Source organism: Schistocerca piceifrons, chromosome 6 (assembly GCF_021461385.2).
Source record: "Schistocerca piceifrons isolate TAMUIC-IGC-003096 chromosome 6, iqSchPice1.1, whole genome shotgun sequence".
NCBI classification, from domain to species: domain Eukaryota; kingdom Metazoa; phylum Arthropoda; class Insecta; order Orthoptera; family Acrididae; genus Schistocerca; species Schistocerca piceifrons.
In genome coordinates, this window is record NC_060143.1 from 339,830,629 (window position 1) to 339,853,214 (window position 22,586).

Below are 22,586 nucleotides of genomic sequence, written 5' to 3' on the forward strand. Positions count from 1 at the left end.
CAGTTTGCGTATGTCGTATTTTCACGTGCCGTCGTGGGACAGACATTCTACCATTATTTAGCATGGCGTTTGATGAACATTATCATCAAATTATGGCGAGCATTCACTTAAACATTTAATTTGTACAGTTATAGTTGCATCAGCGCATTAGACTCTGAACTGCTCTGTTAGTTGGATTGTGTGGATCCTTTTTGGTAAGTGACTTTCAGAATATAGTGAACATTTTTAGAGAATCGTTTTTGATTATGAATCCCAGACAATCTCCTAATTCCTCAGAGCTATAAGCTGTAGCTATAAGTGTATTTCTCAGATGAAGTGGGCACTAGGAATTCTAACTACAGGCTTCACGTTTTGCTAATCACTTTCTGGTTGCCAATATTGTAGTTAGAGAGCCAGTGTTGAGAACGGCAAAAGACAGCATAAATAATAGGAACATTTTAAATAACGATAAATCCACCCGCCTCCCCACATATGGTTAATCTGCCAGGAAATGCATCTTTTCTACATTACATTCTACATTTTAAAACAATTAAGAATGAAATCCTCCCGCCGCCACTCACCTTGATGCCTCAGAACATGTCCTACCAACCGATCACTTCCTCTAGTCAAGTTGTGCCACAAACTCCTCTTCTCCCCAATTCTGTTCAACACCTCCTCATTAGTTATGTGATCTACCTATCTAAACTTCAACATTCTTCTGTAGCACCACATTTCGAAAGCTTCTATTCTCTTCTTATCCAAACTATTTAGCGTCCATGTTTCACTTCCATACATGACTACACTCCATGCAAATACTTTCAGAAACGACTTCCTGACACTTAAATCTATACACGATGTTAACAAATTTCTCTTCTTCAGAAACGCTTTCCTTGCCATTCCCAGTCTACATTTTATACCCTCTCTACTTCGACCATCATCAGTTATTTTGCTCCCCAAATAGCAAAATTCCTTTACTGCTTTAAGTGTCTGATTTCCTAATCTAATTCCCTCAGCATCACCCGACTTAATTCGACTACATTCCATGAACAATATCGGGGATAGGCTACAACCCTGTCTCACTCCTTTCCCAACCACTGCTTCCCTTTCATGTCCCTTGACTCTTATAACTGCCATCTGGTTTCTGTACAAATTGTAAATAGCCTTTCGCTCTTTGTATTTGACCCATACCACCATCAGAATTTGAAAGTGAATATTCCAGTCAACATTCTCAAAAGCTTTCTCTTACAAGTGCTAGAAACGTAGGTTTGCCTTTCCTTAATCTATCTTCTAAGATAAGTCGTACTGTCAGTATTGCCTCACGTGTTCCATTATTTCTACGGAATCCAAACTGATCTTCCCCGAGGTCGGCTTCTACCAGTTTTTCCATTCGTCTGTAAAGAATTCGCGTTAGTATTTTGCAGCCGTGACTTATTAAACTGATAGTACGGTAATTTTCACATCTGTCAACACCTGCTTTCTTTGGGATTGCCATTATTATATTCTTCTTGAAGTCTGAGGGTGGGTCGCCTGCCTCATACATCTTGCTCACCAGATGATAGAGTTCTGTCAGGGCTGGCTCTCCCAAGGCTATCATTAGTTCTAATGGAATGTTGTCTACTCCCGGGGATTTGTTTCGACTTAGGTCTTTCAGTGCTATTATTAGGAGGTATCCCATTGCTTTTATCACCTCAGTGTTGAAGGTCCTTTTACTGAACCCACAACGTGAAATGAACACCTCAGTCTTACTTTATAAAGAATGTGCTGCGAAACGATTGTGATCAAATGAACTGAAGTGTGTGCATTAAGAAAATTTCTCACCGAGACAAAGAGCTCCCTGCAGAAGGGAAACAGCCCACCCGCAGTGACTCGCAGTGGGCGCTGTGTGCGAGTCATGACGATCAGCAGCGACTTTCTGACATCCGCAGGAAATCCATACACCGACGTCAGTGCCGTGTAGGCGGCCTGGGTGACGTTCTCACTCTGAAAGAAGGCACAGGCACTGAGCAGCGACTGGTACCTAATCATCAGTAAAAGAAGCGATTGAGCATAAACAACAGCAAAATAAGCGTCCTCCAAAAAGAAAGGCCCTCTTGAAGTTGTCAGCCTAAATAATTTTGCTTATAAAACTGGCATGATGCAAATGCAAATGAGCAGTCTTCAGCACAGAACAAATCTCTTTTGTAATTTCTATTTTACATGGCTGTTTCAGGTGATGGACCATTTATCAGCAATGAAAGCAGTACCACATGCGTGCAAATAACTATGTTATAACGAAATAAAGCGACAAAGATGTTCATAAATGGTTTAAATGGCTCTAAGCACTACGCGACTTAACATCTGAGGTCATCAATCCCTAGACTTAGAATTACGTAAACGTAACTGACCTAAGGACATCACGCACATCCATGCCCGAGGCAGGATTCGAACCTGCGACCGTAGCAGCCGCGTGGTTCCGGCCTGAAGCGCCTAGAACCGCTCGGCCACAGCGGCCGGCCGATTTAAGAATTACATTTCGCCGTTATTACTGCGTAAATTACACTTTTCAGGAAGGAAATAGGGACGCTATTGTCCGTGAGAAGAAGTTCCGGTAAATCATGGGTCAACAAGAAGAGAATTTCTTTGAAATATGAAAAGTTAGAAGTAGAAGTATCTGACGAAACTTAAGACATGGATTGAGAAAAATGACTTTAAATTTTGTTTTTGTAAATAATTTTATTTAGCCGTCATATCAACGTTATCCACTTCAAAATAGTCTCCATTAGGTGTTACACACTTATACTAGTGCTTTTTCTCTGAGCAAAATGCTTACGGAACTCTAACAATGGCTAGGAGCTTAGCTTTGGTTTCGATATCGTTTTAATATCACATCTGCTTTTAAAACACTCGGCCTGTATGGTTATCTTTATCTTTCGAAACAGACGAAAAGTAATGGACCACCAAGTCTAGTGAACGTGGAGGTGGAAGAATCATTACAAAATAGTTTTTGGCAAAAATTCTTGTACAAGCAGCAAGTATGGCAAATCTGGGTATTTTGGAAGAACGCTTGCAAGCGACAAGAACATTATGACCACCGACCTACCATCGACATAAACCCGTCCTGGCAAGGAATGACTGCTAGTCAGATACACGCACAGTGCGTTTAGTATCAGTGAGTGTACCATCCATGTGTAGAATCGGGGTGGCGCACAGTCTATCTGAGCTTGACAAAGAGCAGGTTGTGATGGCCCGGAGGCACGGCACAAGCATGTGTTCTGATGTGGTGCAGTGTAGTGGTGGCAACCTGTGTAGTGTATCGGGAGAGATCAATGAAATTATTTATGATGATTTTTATAACGTAACGATAGATATAAAGGAAGTTTTAAGTAACAGGGCTTATGGGTTATCTGCAGATTCTAATAGAGTTAATTGTGATGAAGTTTGCAATGTTTTGGTGGAGATAAATGAGGTTTAACTTCAGGGAGTTGAAATACGTTTTGTGATTAATTGTGAGCACGTTGCAGTTACTGAAATTGTTACTTGAGAGGAATGGAACGGTATATTTTGTGCTAATAATGTCGAAAAAACGATATGTTTCAAAGGCAGATCAGAAGAATACAAAAATGGGTAATGGGCAAAATATTGGTTTAGGAGATGGGTTTAGTACTGAATCGTACGGACAATAAGAAAGTGACTACACCATTAATAACTAGAGATGGTATGGAAAAATATTGAAGCCATTACTATTTCACTAAAGGGCATGGAAAAAATTAGAAGTAACAAGAGATATTGAATGAAGGATAAATGAAATCAGGCTGAAGAATGCTTCTAATGAATTGTCTGATGATGGTAATGAAACTGAGGGTTGGTTTGGTGTTGTAATGTGTACCTTAGTTAGCTAGGAGTAGAAAAGGGAGACTGAAAATGATCTTTTAAGGAAGCAGTCTTTAGAGAGGGGTGAAATAATAAATGTGCGTCCTGTACTGGAAATCGATATGAATAAAGAGAAAATAAGTGCTGTTTTAGATTCTGGAGGTAATGTCTCAGGCATTTTGGAGTAATTTGTAAATATAAATAAAAATACAGAATTTGTGATATTTTTCGAGACAATAGAGTTAAATGAGGACTGCAGTTGGGGAACTTAATAAGCGAATAAAACATGAAATGCGATTAGATTCTATGTGTAGTGGTTATTGTATAACAGGAGATGTTTTACAGTGAATGTTTTGGTTGAAGATGTAATTGGTGCAGATTTTCTGTGTGAATACGCAACTCCTCTTCATTTTCTTAAGAATTATCTTTAATTTGAGCTAGGAAGTAAGAGAAGACAAGTTAAATTCAGAGCTATTTTAATTGCAAATGTAATAGTTACAGAAGTTTGGGAGAATTACTTGTAATTTATGCATGACAGAATAAACGGAATAACTGAATTGGTTGAACATATTTCTAATACAGAAAAGTATGAGTTGTGTAATTTGTTGAGTCAGAATGAATATATTTTCTCAGACAGTCCTGATAAGGTGGTAGATTAGGAATATTCAGTTAAGGTGAGGCCAGACGAGTCAATCAGATCAAAACCATATGTCATTTCTATAACAGATCGGGAGGCTGTACTGATTAGATTAAAACAGATGTCATAATGGGGTATTGTGGAAAAAATGCAGAAGTGATTACTACAGATCGATTGTAATAGTTAAAGAAGAATCTTAACTGAGTTACAGTGTTACTAGACGCTCACAAATTGAGAAGGATAGTAGTAAGAGAACTAGATCAGCCAAGCTACAGGAAAGAGGTCTTAACAGAATTTTAACAAAGTACAACAAATGTCGAATGTCGTTTTCACCTCTGGCTTTTGGCAAATTCCGTTGGCTGAAGGGAATAGACGATACACTGCTTTCCTATTCGACGGATGAAGTTATCGTTTCAAAGTGTTGTCACTCGGATTAACCACATCTGATGCGGTTTTTCTGAGTGCACTAAGAAACATGTTAGGATATCAGTTAATCAGCAAACTTGTTGTCTATATGGACTATATTTTAGTTGCTACAGAATCTTGGCCTGAGCATAGTGAGTTTTTGGCGGAGCTCTTCTTTGCCTTAAGAAAGGGAGTAGTGATCTTAAAACTTTTCATATGTGCATTTGTTAGAGAAAAAATTAAACTCGTACCTTGTGTTATGTGGTTTCTACCGAAAATTTCTCGGTAATGAGCGCATTAATACTTCCAACTTGTGTAGGTTATTAAAAAAGAACGCTACATGGATATAGTGCGACAAATGTGAGAGGAATATCACTGCCTTCAAGAACAACTTATGCAGTACTAGAATGGTCATGCCACTGGATATATTCTCGAAAAATTGGTATGAGAAGGGACAGAACACAAAAGCCTAATTTTTGCCTGTCATATGTTACATAAACACGAGTGCGGCTTTGGTATTTCTGAAAAAGAGGTTACTTGCTGTTGCATATTGCTCCAAAAAGCTCCAATTGTATCTGGAGGGTAGCGAGGTGGCCATGCTATCTGATCATAAGGCACTCTTGCGTAAGAGACCAATTGATAACCAATTAACTAAGTTGTTATCTTACCTAGAGTCAGAGGACAAGTCGTAAATCAGATGAAAATTGTCCTGGAACCGGCACTGTCATCCTACTCTGCTTGTGTGTCTAAGTAGTCATCGAAGGAGGAGAACCTGTACCCCTAGAGCATACAACTTGCCACTCACAGGCACAGTGACAGAAACAAGAGTGGTCTACGAATCACCAGATCCCATCGCAAGTCCTACAAAACAATGTTCCCATAGGTCGCAACTACCACGGTGCCTTCGTTTACTACCATTGATCCCACGGAAGTCCAGGTGAATGACTCCCATTGCATGAGACAGTCACCATCTGCATTTGCCTGTGGTTGGGTGCATGCTTCGAGCAGCCATTCACCTGCATGACTGCAATTCTAGTAACGATAGTCGACCTTATCTATCAATAAATATGATTCGTCGGACGAGGTGACTTGTTTCCACTGATCACAGTCCAGTCTCAATTATCCGAAGCCAATGCACTCGAATTGATGATGCCGTTGGGTCAACATGGGATCACATAGGGGTCGTCCGCTGCAAGGCCCCATGTCCAACAACGAGTGCGTAACGGTGTGCCTGAAACACTTGCACCTGCACCAATATTGTTGTCTGCCCTTTTTTTACAGGGTGAGCAAGTTTCCGAGCGCCACCTTCTGGGATGAACAGTGAATGGCCTACACCCTGTCGTCTACTCGTGGTTCACCAACCTTCAAACAGTTTCCACAGACTATAAAGACGGCTACACGCACACCAGCTGACTAGCTCCAGCTTTTCCAACATATTCATTCCCTTGTGCCAGGCTATAATAATCAGACCTTTGACAAAATGGTTTATGTCGGTGAATTATCCAATTTCCGGCCCGTGTCGTCGCTAGAGTGACTCCCCATACATCTCTATTCCATTTACATACACCCTTTACTGAGTCGCTTCCCAGCAATGTCAGCAATTGTCATTCTATCTCGCAGTGGACACTGTTCACATAGTTTTCGGTCATCAGTCTTTTTCTCATTATTTTATTTACATTTTATTCTGTGCGTTTTTCTATTATTATTACACGCTCTTCTCATTACTGTCTTGCAACTAAAAATCTCTTCGAATACGACGCTGTTATTTTACAAGTTGGATAGTATTTCTTACAACCGTGAGTTGCTTAGATGTTTTATGGCTCTTACCTCTGTGATGAGGTCGTCTCCGAACCAGCAGTACATAAACAGCTGCATAAGCATCATGCTCAGGTAGCAGCTGAACTTTCCCACCTGCATGAAGCTCTGCGCGCTCTGAAAGAGAGTAAGTCATAATGTCAGTGAGCTACATAATGTAATCATCTTACTTGCAGTCACGTTCGTTATATTGCGGCCTCAGCCTAACGTAAGCTATTGCAATGAGCCGAGGGTTGATCAGACCAGTCGCCTACATAGTTCGTCCACTATGAACCAAAATACTGCTGATGTAGTGTTCGACAACGCATCAGTTGACCTTAGTGGTGGATTGGACTGGCACATGTTGTAGCACACACTGCGCTTGCATGGACAGGTAAAAGATTGGAAGTAGACTCCTGTCTCCACACACCTGGCCAGAGCATGTATAAATGCTCCACACTCATCCCTTTGCAACACTTGGACGACCGACTTACAACATCCATCAACATCGTGTCCACCTACTTGACAGTCATCAGTCCAGTGTGTGGCCCAGCAGTGAAAACCTCATCGAGTAGTATCAGAGATGCCGCTAGACAATGAGCTGACGACTGGGTTCGTCGAACTGGTTTCACCTAGGCGAGGCCACTGATGGGGTGCCATCGGCTGACTAGCTCCAGCTGGGTTCCTGGGTTCAACTCGGCGCCTTGGGCTGTGTGCAGTGCTCACCACTCAGCAATCTCACCATAACTGCTACAAAGTAGACAGCCGTCTTGCGTCACACGCACGTCAGCCTGCTGCTGTGACAGCAACAGCGAACCCAATGATAAGCAGAGTGCTTAGATTGCGCATTTATAATACAGAAGCTAACACAGAGCCGAATATATTGAGCTAGACTGCTTCCAGAAACGCTATCATTTTCCATAGTTGATAAGATATATGAATCTAAGCACAAGGTTCTTCCAAACAGAAGCAACATATTTGGTGACGATACGGCAGAAACGACAAAATTCATCACGTTTCCCTTATATGGGAACGTTTCTTATAAACTGAGTGCTTCGTTTAATGGATTCAAAACCAGTAACACACAAGACAAGCTAACTGCACCCAACATTAAACAGGAAAATAGGGGAAGTTTACAACTATAAATCTGCTGTGCTGATTATAAATCCTTTCATATTGGCAAGACAGGGATAAAATTTAAAAATAGACAAAGAAGATACGGAAGTAAAGAGGAAGAAAGCAAAAGATTGCTTCTCATTTAATTTCAAAACGACAAAGCGTCACTACTATTGCCAATAAACCCAGTTTTGTGCAGGATTTAGAAAGGTGTCCATATGGACATTTTTGAACAATGCTCATATGGAACAAAGAAACCTGAAAAGTATTGTTCCCCTGGATGCTTTTCAAAATGTATTTGCCGTATTACAATGTAATCAATTTTATGGTTATTGCGCCTCATTACATAGTATAACACCTCCATTCAATGTGAACAGCAATCCATGCTCATTTCCTTATGGCTACAAGTCGTATTAACATCATGCTCGCATAGAGACATGTCCAATGCTGCTCTCGCTTGTTTAATTGGTTTCCATATCGACATTTTGTTCACCATAATGTCTCTGAGCATCGTCTGTTGTACTTCCTCTTTTCGTAAAAATACTTTTTGGACAGATTTTTGTTACGTATCCTTTTCAATCTTTCAAATTCCAATTTCTTTTACATTTTCCGTAATTTTAAAGCATTTTATCACCTTCTGTGTCATTATTTTCGTCTGCCTGCTTACCTACCTGCCCCCTCCCTCCAAAGGCCCTACCTGTAATTTGTCTCTCGCGTATTTAAGTACCACTCATGGCGGATCATTTTTCTTAATCATCGGGTACACAACTGCAGTTTTCCAATCTGCAGGAATGGTTTCTGTCTCGAAAATTGTTTCTATTAACGCCTGTATTTCTACTTCCTGTTGTGGGCCTCTGTTCTTTAATAACTCAGCGGATATCTTGTCCTCGCCACAAGCCTTGATATTCTTTAATTTCTTTATTCTCTGCTGTGTTTCATTTACTGATGGGGTAGTAACTGTATCAGCTGTATCCATTGTATCAGGTTCATCCAATTTAAAGGCATGGTATGTGCCCCTTCAGGAGGCTTGACACGTACTTTAAGGAGACGTATGTCGATTTCCCAGACTGTAACCTACTTCATACAATATGTTACTATCGTTTTTATGATGTTCGTTGACAAGCTGTTTTCCATTATTTAGTTTACTTAACACACACTCATTTCAATAGCAGAGCTGTGCACACGGCTTTTTTTTAATTTATTGCGTTTATGTAGTGTGTTGTTTTGTTTTGAACATTCATGTATTTGGTTTGTTGTTGATAAAGCTCATTGCTGTGTCCTTCACCATTTGAGAAATTCTACTGAACTTTATATCGTCTGAAACCCTTTAGATATCGTAGGACAATGGTCTTGGGAGCCGAAACCGGTCATGGTTTAAAATATAAGGAAAAGTTCAATTGGTGCTGACATCTTCTTCAAAACCATTATCACAGTTGTGGAATCGTCATCAAAATCCAAGATCATCCACATGCTGAACAAGAAATTAAGGGAAAGGAACTGATTATGGTAGATGTTGGTCCCCTATTTTTCTAACTTCCGTTTTATTATAAACACTGGCTTTGTTGTGGACGAACCAGAGGTGGAAATGATTACTACTTCAAAATAAGAAGTCTTACTTTCTTAAATCAATTGTTAGAAATGCTTTAAGAGGTGATTGGTCTTCATAGAGTACGTGGGCACCCATCATAAACGCTAATATTGCTATCCTAGTTTCTTGTTTTTATGGTAAGGTGCGAGAGGGCATGTAAGCATTCGCAGACAGCTTGTTACCAGCCACTACACTAGGACATTGCTTCGAGAAATAGCTTACGCATTTGGCAAATTTTCGTTTATTGGGAGATACCAAAATATACGTAAAATATCGAGAGGAAATGAGGAATGAAATTCTGGGGCAGGCTCCGTACACCGATGCAGAAATAAAAATATCTAAAGATACTGTAGGGAACAATTGATTAATTCATTGAAAAAAATAGGGGTATTTCAATGAAAACTTCCTGCGCAGGATCAGGGAACTGAATGTCAATATACTCAAGTTAATGGAAAGCGATGATACCAACACGATCCTTCCACTGGAAGCAGCACACAGGGTATTTCGATCCATTTTTGGAAGTGTTTCCACACAGTGTGTCAAGATAGGTACAGACAGAGTTTACTAAGAACTTAGTTGAAGCTGGAGCAGCTGTGATGCAATGTTCGGAATAATAAAGAATTTTCGCTGCAGATGATAAATACTACAGGTGTGGGCTAACAGGCCACATTTGGTGGGAATCTTGTGATCCACATTGTAAAAAATGTGGGTGAATAAGGCCTCCTGAAAGTGGTTCCAGGCAAAAGCCTTACAGGGGAAAGTGGTAAAGGACCTGCAGAGACGCCACGCGGCGCTCGCAGTGAATATAAGCACAACTCAACTGCATGAAGTGGCTGAAATTTACTTAGGTAGCTTAGTGGATGGAAGGAAGCGTAAGTTTTTATTTGTGACAGATTCTCAGGTGCCTGTGGCATGTTTGGTGGGCCCATCACAATGTGGGCTATGTGTGGTCGGTGAAAATGAGGTATATTTTCTGGGTTTGTATGGGCATATTGCCTTGTATAGGTAATGCTTGGAGTGCAACATTGTGTTACATGTATTGCTTGAGTAACAGAAATGACTAAAATAAATCCAGACCATGTTTCTCTGACTGCAGTGAACATGAAAAAATATAATGCACTCACTTAATCTATCGTGAGGTGCTACATAGCGACATAACCAATGGGTTTATAGATTCCTTTAACATGTGGCTTGCTCTCTAGAAAAATTTGTGTCATCTTTGAAGTCCAAAGAGTTGAAAATAACAATTACCCTGACAGTAAGCAGTTTCTCCTTACGAACACTAACTGGTGAATGTTTTGCTGGAAAAATTGTTGCCACCGACTGATTGGTTCAAAAGCTTGCTGACTGGTGAAACAATTGTATTACCAAAGAGTGTGTGTGCAGAATGTGGAGTTTATTTGGGGAAGACGTTAGGAAATAACTATACATTTGAATGATGATGCCTAACTTTTGGGCAATGTGGTCGAAAATTATCACCTACTCTGTCTTAAAAGACACTAAATAGATCCAGCTTATTATATGACCTTACCTGTGCTGGCTTAGCATGGGATGCATTGCTGAGAACTACAAGCATACAACTGCAACGTATTGCATACAGAGAACTAGTACAATTTGCTAGTGTGCAGTCAGAGGTGGTTTTATTCACTGCTCACATAGATATGCAGTTACAAACAACAGGTTCACAGCTGATTCTGAGGAAAATAAGGACGACTCTCATACTATACACTTTTCGTTAACTGTCTTTATGGGTGGGCCATGCTGCAATGCCTACCTCTAATTGATTTTCCAATGATGGCTGTGTACAGTATTGACGTAATGAGCCCAACAGGTAATTCAGATTTACAGTTCCTGTCTTGACTATCCATAAAATTCCAGGCGAAAATCACTGTTCAGACTATACCTGGACTCGTCCGTGAACATGACCTGGGACCACTGTTTCAATGACCATATACTGTGTTCTTGACACCAGGCCTTACGGGCTCTCATGTGACCAGGGGGGCCGGCCGGGGTGGCCGTGCGGTTCTAGGCCCTACATTCTGGATCCGCGTGACCGCTACGGTCGCAGGTTCAAATCCAGCCTCGGGCATGGATGTGTGTGATGTCCTTAGCTTAGTTAGGTTTAAGTAGTTCTGAGTTCTAGGGGACTGATGACCTCAGAAGTTAAGTCCCGTAGTGCTCAGAGCCATTTGAACCATTTTTTGTGACCAAGGGTCAGTGGAATGCACCTTTCATGTCTCCGGGCGAATAAACCATGTCTGTTCAGTCGTCTGTATGGTTCCAATGGCACTGAGCACTATGGGATTTAACATCTGAAGTCAACAGTCCCCTAGAACTACTTAAATCTAACTAACCTAAGGACATCACACACATCCATGCCAGAGGCAGGATTCGAAAGTGCGACCATAGCGGTCGCGTGGTTCCAGACTGAAGCGCCTAGAACCGCTCGGCCACACCGGCAGGCTCAGTCGTCTGTAGACTGTGTGTCTGGAGACAACTGTTCCAGTGGCTGTGGTAAGGTCCCAAGCAAGGCTACCTGCAGTACTCCGTGGCCGTCTGCGGGCACTGATAGTGAGATATCGGTCTTCTTGTGGTGTTGTACACTGCGGACGCCCTGTACTGTAGCGCCTGGACACGTTCCCTGTCTGCTAGAATCGTTGCCATAATCACACTTTGTGGCACATGGAGGGCCCGTGTTACGACCTGCTGTGTTTGACCAGCATCCAGTAACCCCAGTATTCTACCCCTCATAACGTCATCAATATGTGTTCTTAGAGGCATTTTCAACACACAGTCACCATTAGCACGTCTGAAAACGTCTGCACATTTACTCGCTGCACCGTACTCTGACATGAACCAATACGTTTCTGCGTATGTGGACTGCTGCCAGCGCCACCGTGCGATGACCGCAGGTCAAATGCACCGCATCGTCATACCCCGAAGTGATTTAAACATGCAAACTGCGCACCAGATCGTTGTTTCACCATGTGTCAGCATTATCCTTAATTTATGAGCATGAGTGTGATTACAATTTTCTTTTTAAAAGTTTAGTCACTGTGCATTACGTAATACAAAAATCGGTCAAAATTATTTTTTTATTATATTTTATAGTGTGAGTGCGTGAGAATGATTGAGAGAGAGTATGTGGGACTTAGGTTAAAATTTAATATTTCATTTTACGTAAAACCTTATACAAACGAACAGTGGGAAAGTTATGTTGCAACCACGATTCAGGTGACGCATGTCGGTGTGTGCTTGCATTTGTATAAAAGCAGCCAGAATGGAAGTTAGAGGCGGAATAAGTTTATTTATAAATTTGAAGAATATTGGGCACTTCGTTTATTTTGATTAAACAAAATACAAGAATTTGAATTTCTGCTGACATTAATTTCTTTCAAATTAGCGATTGGATAAGGCAAGTTATGCGGCGAGAATGATATGGAAGGAATGTTCTGATTGGTCGTTTAGATCAACAGCCAATCAGAATTAAGCTGTTCCCGCACAAAAATAGGAGTGCGCATATAGGAGAGTGCCTCTAGAGAATCGCTTGCTAGCCGGTCTAAGGATAACACGATGTCAGATCGCTCCTTAAAAATACTCTTTAGGATGAGAAAATAGTGATCTAATTTCGGTTCGAACATGTGACTGAAGCGACTGGAGTTACGAACATTTTACTGGAAGTTTGGTGTTGCTAAATTATATATTTTGAGAGATATGAGCGTGTGAACTTTCCGGGCGTAGTAACAACTCCGCATGGCGTGTTTCGTGCTCTGTACAGAAAATTTTGACGAGCGCCTCTTACAAAGAAGACCACTGAAACGATCGAATGTTTAACTCGCAAATATTTGTGGGTGTGTGACTGGTAGAACGATAAAATTAGTCGGGTCGGACTTACTAAAATTCTGGCTGCTTTTCGAGTGAATATTTGTTATACAGACAGTGAACTTTGAATGATAATGTTTTAACATATTAAATACGGACTTCATAGCCATTTCATGTGTTTCAATACGAATAAAACGCAGACCCAGTCTAATTTTAAACGTTATTCTGCAAGTGGATTGAAGATCCCGAACGCCCGATTTTTTAATCATCAACTTCCAGGAACTAGCTTTCAACTAGAGTTAAGCGGCCTTTGTGCAGTAGGTATTAGGAGGTGGTTTCATCAACACTGTTCTACACTGCCCAGCACGTATCTGCTGCCACAGAGTGAAGGCCCATCGGTAAGAATCCGATCGAGGTAGGTGGACTGAACGATAGCGTTAACAAAACCATTCAGTTATTTGGGTGACAGATTTCACTGTGTATGTGTGAAAATTTCACTACTGTGAATAACTTAGCTACAGTGTCTCTACTGGCTGAAGCATAATCAATAGTAATGTTACTGTGTATGCGTGAAAACAGTAAATGCGATTTGTATCTGATGTGAATAGCTTCTATTGACATCATTACCACCTTAATGACGTAAAACATTAAATGTAAAAAATGAAAAATGTTAAATGTGATTTGTAACTGATTTGAGAGTTATGCACAGAAAATGTAAAAACGCTGAATGTAATCTACAACTGACTTTTGTGTATATGTGTCAATGTATATATAATATACTATATATGCCTCAGGCAAACAAGCATTACAGAGAGAGGGAAAAAGAAAGAGAGGTATAGAATTTGAACATTAATAGAGAGAGATTAAATTTACTGAATTTACTGATGAAGTACGAAAATATTTGACACAAACATTTTTGTGGAATTTAAAGGAGAGAAAGTTGAAATTTACTGAAGAGGGAAGTGGCAATGAAAAATTTACTTATGAGGCAGAATTTTAGATGCTTTATATATATCACCAGTTTACACAAGGCACTTCAGCTACGTAAACATGGCTGTCGTCGTTGTTGCTCCCACCAAGTGTGAATAACGAAGTGTAATTCGGTTTCTGCAAGCAGAAGCGAATAGTGCAGCAGAAATTCATCGGAGAATGAGTCGAGAGGACGGTGATAACTTCTTCACTGATGGTGTTGTGTGTGAATGGTCCCGAAAGTTTAAAGATGGCCGAAATGACGTGCATGATGAAGAGGGTGAAGGAGGCAAGTTGTCGTTACAGCCGACTTTGTTGATCGAGTTGACAGAATAGTTAGAGAAAATAGTAGGTTCACCATAGCTACTTTGTCTATGGAATCTCCGGAATTTTTGAGATCTGTCGTACACACTATCGTTACTGAACATTTAGGCTACAAAAAATTTTGTGCCCGTTGGGTTCCAAAAAGTTGACAGACGCCCACAAAAGTCACCAAATGGCTTCAGCTTTGAATTTCCTTGACCGTTACCACGATGAAGTAGAGAACATTTTGAAATCAATTTTTACTGGAGATGAAACTTGGATCCAATACGACACACAGGAAACAAAATGACAGTCACAACAATAGATGCATCCAAATTCACCAAACAAACCAAAAAATTTCAAACATTCAACAACAGAAAGGTTATGGCTACCATGTTTTAGGACAAAAAAGGTATATTGCTTGTAGAGTTTATGCAGCCCGAGACCACTTTCAAACCAACGAAGATCTTCAAAACAACGCCAATACTCATTTGAAATCATTGGCAGCAACATTTTTTGAAGATGGTATTGGAAAGCTGGTCCACAGGTGCGATAGATGTCTCAGTCTTTTCAGTGATTATATTGAAAAGAAACCATACTGTACAAAACTTTTGGTAACAAAATAATTGTTTTACATGACCTTGTCTTTTTTTATAGCCTATTGGAGGTTGAAAAAAAAACTGTCCTCATATTTTTTTTTTTTTTTGGAAATATGGTAGTATTGCCAATATCTTCTTTGAACATTGTGCCATTTTATGCAGTTTCGTTGCAGCTTACATGCTCTTGTGGCTACATGTGGGGTGATAGACAAAGTATTTGAAACAATTTTGCTAAACCACACAGATGAGCAAATATTTTATTTTCAAATACTTTTGAAAAGGGTGCAAAAAAATTCAGATAGTTTCGAACATAGTGACTGGCTGTTGCATATTAATGGACACTAAAATACTTCGATGTGGCTGGCTAAGCTATTGGAAGAGAGGGCAAAGGAAGGGGAAGGAAATAAAAGGGAGAGGGGAGGAGGAACAGAGGGATGTGACATATCTTATATTCAACATCATCAATGATGCCATGAGATAATGGTCAAATGTCGCCTTCCTGCCGTGCATTTGTCCTTGACATACTCAAAGGCCACATGTCAGTTTGTGTCCAAAAAGTCTGTTGCATTCCTTTTGATGACTATGTGTGCATGTGTGGAAAGGTCCTCTCAGATCAAGCTACGATTTCCACGTCCTCATGGTGGAAGGTAAAGTTAGAGGGGAAGTGAATCAAAGTGACTTCCTCTTCAGTTAGAAACTCTCAGTCCTACTCAATGGAACGTTACGTGAGCCAGATGTAAGTGCTCTTTTGGCTTTTGGTTTCTGACTAGCACAATGCCCAGGTCCAGTTATCCAGGAGACAGACAAGTATTTCAATAAGGCTTTGGATTGCAGTACAGGTTATCAGTTGATTTAAAATTTCAGGAACAGTGGAAGTCTGTGGCAGACAGGTGCGCAAAACCTCCAATGGAAGGAGAAGAAGAGACATGTCAGAAATGAGTAACTCAGGCCTGGGAGTTCATGATGTAAAAGACAGCGAAAGGGACCGAAAAGGAGGGATGAAAAATGGTGAAGACTTTCATGGTCAGAAACATAGACCTCATAAGGATGTATAGACCGTTGCATGCCCAAAGGAAAAGGATCGAGAAATTCTCCTACTTGTACGAGGGCCCCCTATCGGTATGACAGTTGGTGTTGCCGAATGTCTATGTTATCTGTGACGATAAGCACGAAGTTGCGCTATTTAACACCCACAGCCTGAGAGCGTATTTCTCTCAATAGATATGTACAGCAGTAGAAGTATAAATAATTGTAGATGTTGTAAATAATCATTATTTTGTAGATATTGTATGTAATAATGATTAGTATGTATTTATTGTGCTTGGATAGTAACTTGTACGTGTGAGGAATGTAGCGTATTGGCAAGGATGCAAAGAGACGACATGCATAGCGTGTCTGTGTGTGTTTATATGGTCCATGTAGTGGCATGCCTCGTAATGCGAGGATGAGAGGAACTGTCCGCATCACTGAGCCCAAAGCTCCTCGTTGCGTGGGATTGCAATGCAGACCATGCTGATCCACTGCCATTTACTCTATGTTAGTTATTTTGTTTATCCTAACTTTAACATGATGTGTGTTATGTGATGTTATGTGAAGTGTAGAGTTGGATGACGTTAGCGTGATGAGTGTCACCAATACCGAATTAACTTGTAAACTTCATGTTGCTGCTTATGAGGCTGCACTAACAGTGCCATGCACTCACTGTCGGAGGAATTTCGTGTAAAGTAGTGCTTGAAAAGCAGATTTAGGAGTGTTGATATTCATGTCCGTTCATGCAACTTGCACAACTGACACTGTAAGATTAATTGTGCGTACAGAGTGCCGCCAAATATCAGTAATACGCATCATCTTGTACCTGATGATCGAAAGTGATATGATGCAAGAGAAAGAGTGACATTTCTTGTATTAACTGCTACGGTTGGGACAAACACACTAAGAACTTAACCACTATATTTTTGTTTATATTTCTCTGATTCATTTGGTCTATGGAAGGTTACCTCAAAATATAGCTGATCCACCATGGGTTAACAGCCCAACAAGAAAAACTTGATAACAATAAACAGACTACATGAAAGGTTCGGAATTTCATAACAAAAAATAGAAGTAAATTGCGAGAACAAGTTATACTATGTGGAACGGGAAATATTCGTAGTGTGTTCAAAATAGATGCCTCAGTCAGTCTAATGAAGGAGATGGAATGGATCTAGTGCCTTTATTGGAAATTCACTGGGTGAATATTGGTACCCGTGATGTCGAACACTATGCAATCTTTACGGAAGCTGTGATTCAGGATAAAAATTAGACAAGGGATTTTGTGTAAAGTTCGAGCTGCCAGTGTATTTAGACTTTCTTCAAACTTTTCAAACAACAGAATGCAGCAAACAGACATTGTTAAGTATATGGGACTACAGGCAGCTCACAATCGCAATTAATAACCACACCCTAAGCATTTGATGTCAGTTCAAAAACTCCCTGCGGATACCTCTTAGAAGAACTTCACGTTTTGAAACTTACTTCACAATACATATGTTGCTATGAAAATTCCAGTTTTCTCATGGAATAATGCAGAGTATGAATATAACACTGGGAACGAAAAACAATATCTGCAAAGGTTTATAATTTATATAAAGAACAGCTACCAGCCACATGTATGGTTTAAAAACGTTTATCATCTTCAGACCATGACCGGTTTCGGATTTTTCTTTACAAATCCATCTTCAGATGGCAGATTACAAGCATTCTTAGTTGGACCTAGTTTTGTTTGTGTTATTCGTTTGCTACAGAGCTGTGTAGTTCTGCCTGACAAAATATTCGTGCGTTTATGTTTTCGAACGCAAGCTTAATAGACTTTTCAATATGCACTATGTGAGTGCTATTCCAGTCAATGGACGTCACTTTCAACCTCATCATCCGAATTACACACGCAGCACACACGAATAATGTTTCTCAACATGTCGACTTTCGACAAAATAGCGAATATCTGCAAAGACATATAGAGTTTAACATCGTCATAAAAATGAAGCATGCAAGTCTAATTTTAACTTTTTCATAGAAATGATATGTGTTTTATATCCACAGCTATGGACAGGATAGTTCTACATTTCCTGTGCCCATTTCTATTAATTTTGACATGGCAGTTCATTTAAGTAATAATTCTTTTGCATGTTTCAACATAATTTCTACATATACTTTTATTAGATGAAACATGATTAAGTCTAATGTACTATTGTGAGTGTTCACTATAAATATACACTTATTTTTTTGTGGCCGACACAATTAAGGAGTGATTATTATATACTGTGGATCATTATTTTAGTAAAAGCTGGACGAAGTAGTCACTGTAAAAATTGTATTTGGATTCTTCTAAAGCAATTATTCGGATAATTTTTCATATCAACATTTGGCAACATAGGTTGAATAAACTTAATGTCTAAGGATCTGTTTCTTGTGCTTGTTAATTGTTATCTTATGGCACTGTTTATGGATTATCTCATCATATAAGCAAGATAGTTTTTACAGTAGAATAGAAGATATTTAGAATCAAACATGAGGTAGGCAGACACTTGTACATTATTGTAAAATCTCTTACAAGAATTACTAATAGCAATGATCTGCAGAAATATGTTTTTTCGATTAACGGATAACACAGTGTTATCCTGGCTGTTCGTTTTGTGGTAAATTCAAATTTGTTTTGAAAATCTTTTGTCAGAAGTGGTTAAATGACTTTGGTTTCTTCTTTATATATATATATATATATATATATATATATATATATATATATATATATATATATATATATATATATATTCGTATGAAGTAATGTCAGAGCCTTCCTTTTCATTCCTGCATGTATAGTACACCTCATATCAGTCACAGTCTGTTTCATGTATGATGCTCTTGGACGCCTCCAGAGACTCCACATCAGTAGCTCCTTCTGCTACTATGCCAATACGTTGTTATGTCTAAAAATGTGCTTCTTCTTATTTATACATGCTACCATGGAGATCTTGTTTCTTACAAGATTATAAGTATCTCTTCATTGACAGTTCTATCTCTCCAGCAGCTCTTCAACGTTCTCCTATAAATCATGGTTTTAAAATGCTAATGCCATTCACACATACTGTGTCATGAGGAGACTCTAATTTCAACTCAGGGGCGAGAAACGTACAGAGCTATAGAGGATTTCCATACTATGTCGATGATAACGAAATGTATGGATGACATTGCAGCAAAATAAGACTGAAGTTCTGTCTGAATGACATTTTCTTAAACAGCATAGACAAGGAGCTGAATACAAATACCAGTGATTTACAAAAATATGTTTCTTTCCTTTAACGGGTAGATATCATATTATTCTAGCTGTATATTTTGTGGTGAACTGAAATTTGTTTCCAGAATTTTTTTATCAGAGGTAGCTACGTAATTTCGTTTCTTCTTTATATTTCTGATATACACACATCAAAAAAAGTTTTGCATCATTCCCAGAACTCCTGAAGATAGATATTGACTGTGAATATTATATCACAGACACAATCCCTTTGACTGTTCAGATATGTCACTAAACCCGCCCAAATATGTAAACAACCATACATGAGCAGCGCCTGTTTCACAGAGGGAGTCCGACAGCCGTTCAGTTCCAGTCATTCCACCAGCAAGGGGATACATGGCTCGTGCTCTCTGTAGTTCAACCGTGCCTAGACGGTCAATACCGCGGTTCGCGGTCCGCATTGTTACTTTGTGCCAGGAAGAGCTCTCAACAAGGGAAGTGTCCAGGTGTCTCGGAGTGAACCAAAGCAATGTTGTTCAGACATGGAGGAGATGCAGAGAGACAAGAACTGTCGATGACATGCCTCGATCAGGCCGCTCAAGAGCTACTACTGCAGCGGATGACCGCTACCTACGGATTTTGGCTCGGAGGAACACACATCAACGCCACCATGTTGAATAATGCTTTTCATGCAGCCACAGTACATCTTGTTACGACTCAAACTGTGCGCAATAGGCTGCATGATGCGCAAATTCACTCAAGACGTCCATGGCGGTGTTCATCTTTGCAGCCGCGACATCATGCAGTGCGGTACAGATGGGCCCAACAACATGCCGGATGGACTGCTCAGGACTGGCATCACGTTTTCTTCGCCGATAAGTGTCGCATATGTCTTCAACCAGACAATCGTCGGAGACGTGTTTGGAGGCAATCCGGTCAGGCTGAACGCTTTGGACACACTGTCCAGCGAGTGCAGTGGAGGTTCCCTGCTGTTTTGGGGTGGCATTACGTGGGGCCGACGTACGCCGCTGGTGGTCATGGAAGGCGCCATAACGGCTGTACGATACGTGAATACCATACTCCTGCCGATAGTGCAACAGTATCGGCAGCATATTGGCGAGGCATTCGTCTTCATGGACAACAATTGACACCCCCATCGTGCACATCTTGTGGATGACTTCCTTCAGGATAACGACGTCACTTGACTAGAGTGGTCATCATGTTCTCCAGACATGAACCCTATCGAACTTGCCTGGAATATATTGAAAAGGGCTGATTATTGACGACGTGACCCACCAACCACTCTGAAGGATCTACGCCGAATCGCCGTTGAGGCGTGGGACAGTCTTTACCAACAGTGCGTTGAAGAACTTGTGGATAGTATGCCATGGCGAATACAGGTACGCATCTATGCAAGAGGATGTGCTACCGGGTATTAGAGGTACCAGCGCATACAGCAGTTTGGACGACGACCTCTGAAGCTCTTGCTGTATGGTGGTACAACATGCAATGTCTGGTTTTTCATGAGCGATAAAAAGGTCGGAAATGATGTTTATGTTGATCTCCATTCCAATTTCGTGTACAGGTTCCGGAGCTCTCGGTACCGAACCGAGGTGATGCAAAACTTTTTTTGATGTTTGTAGTTCAAGACAGCTGACCAGATGTCAAAACACAGATCCGCCTTCGTGATACAACAAACGAGGCCGAAAAGTAACATACGATGCAATTTTCTCATATTACTCACCACACAGCATTTTATGCCAAATGAATATTTACAGACGTTTCACAAGAGCGAGCTGCCACAAAGTTAGCAACCTACTTCCCCCTTCACCTATCTTTCTTGTTTAGAAGCATACACTAGCAATAATGACCCAGTATAAAAGATACCCACTTCCTTTCCCAGAGCCCTTCAATAATACAAATGTCAGTATGAAATCTTACATCATGTTCTTCCACAATATCACTATTTCTCTGTAAAGTAGTTCAGGTACGAATTCATCACACAGTGTCCGAGAAACATGTTGCAGTCCCAGTTAAGGGAACACTTCGATATATAATTCGCTATTATTTTATAGTTCGTCGTTCTTCTTCTTCTGACACAGATATGTGTTACCTTCTTGAAAATATGTGTGCTCTTTATTCCTTTCAGGGTAAGCGTGCTTGTCATCTTTTGGAATGTTCTTGATTTGAAGGACGACAAACACACGGCCTTTATCGTTCTTAGTTAGATGTGAACCAGTAATCTATAGCCCCCACTGAGCTTCATTTCTTTAAATAATCAAACGCCCATGTGTAAAACAACTTCAAATTTTTGAATTCGATCAATAGTTATATCAAATACTGAAAGTCAATTTTTTGTTGCTCGTGGAAGTTGTTAGATAGACAACTTGTAATGGACACAGCGTCTCCTGGTTGTGCACTTTTCCGTTACAAAGTGTTTTATTAGGCCAAGCGAAATGATGGAAGAAGTATTAAAACTACCAGTTTTTCAGGTTCCACTTTCCATCTCCATCCTGTCTTTTTTTCCATATAATAGAATTTTTGGTTACAACTTTCTCACTTGCAACCAAAACATACGTACTTTGTGCTGCATTGTTCAATTCCAAGTAACATATTGTGAGATGATGGTTGAGCTTTTTAGCATGACAGAAGTGTAATTCCTGGTGACCTAAAGGGAAGGCAAGCTCCCTGTATAATCATGTAAATTTTAGAGAAACAATGTTACCCAAGGACAACATCCTGCTGAATGAAATTTACTAGTGGCTCATTTAAGCACAAAAGTACAGGTACCGCACCTCACACGGGTTTTTTAATAAAGTAACTCATCTAACTATAAAAGGAAACTAGCCTTCTTTATGACAATTTGGTTTATTGCCATAAGTCATCAAATAAAATGATTTACCCACTGAATGAAGCAAATAAACATTTAATAAATGTACAAAATGTTCAAATATTATGAACTATGGCCTTGGCATGGCTAGGCAGACACATGAGACTCTGAACCTATAGTGTGGATACAGCCAATGACTGCATACATGGTTAGCGATGTAAGAAAAAACTCAGGAAAAGCAGTATTCGCCAAAGCACTTGAAGAGTGCAATTAGATGGCTACAAATGTTAAAACTGATGAATTAAACCCTGATTGACTTTAACTAGCTTCACATGGCGCATCCCTCATAAATTACATCAATGGTTCATGCTTACCACTCCTAAAAAGTGTGAGTTTTGAAGATGGCTGCAATTATGGCTAGTATTCTG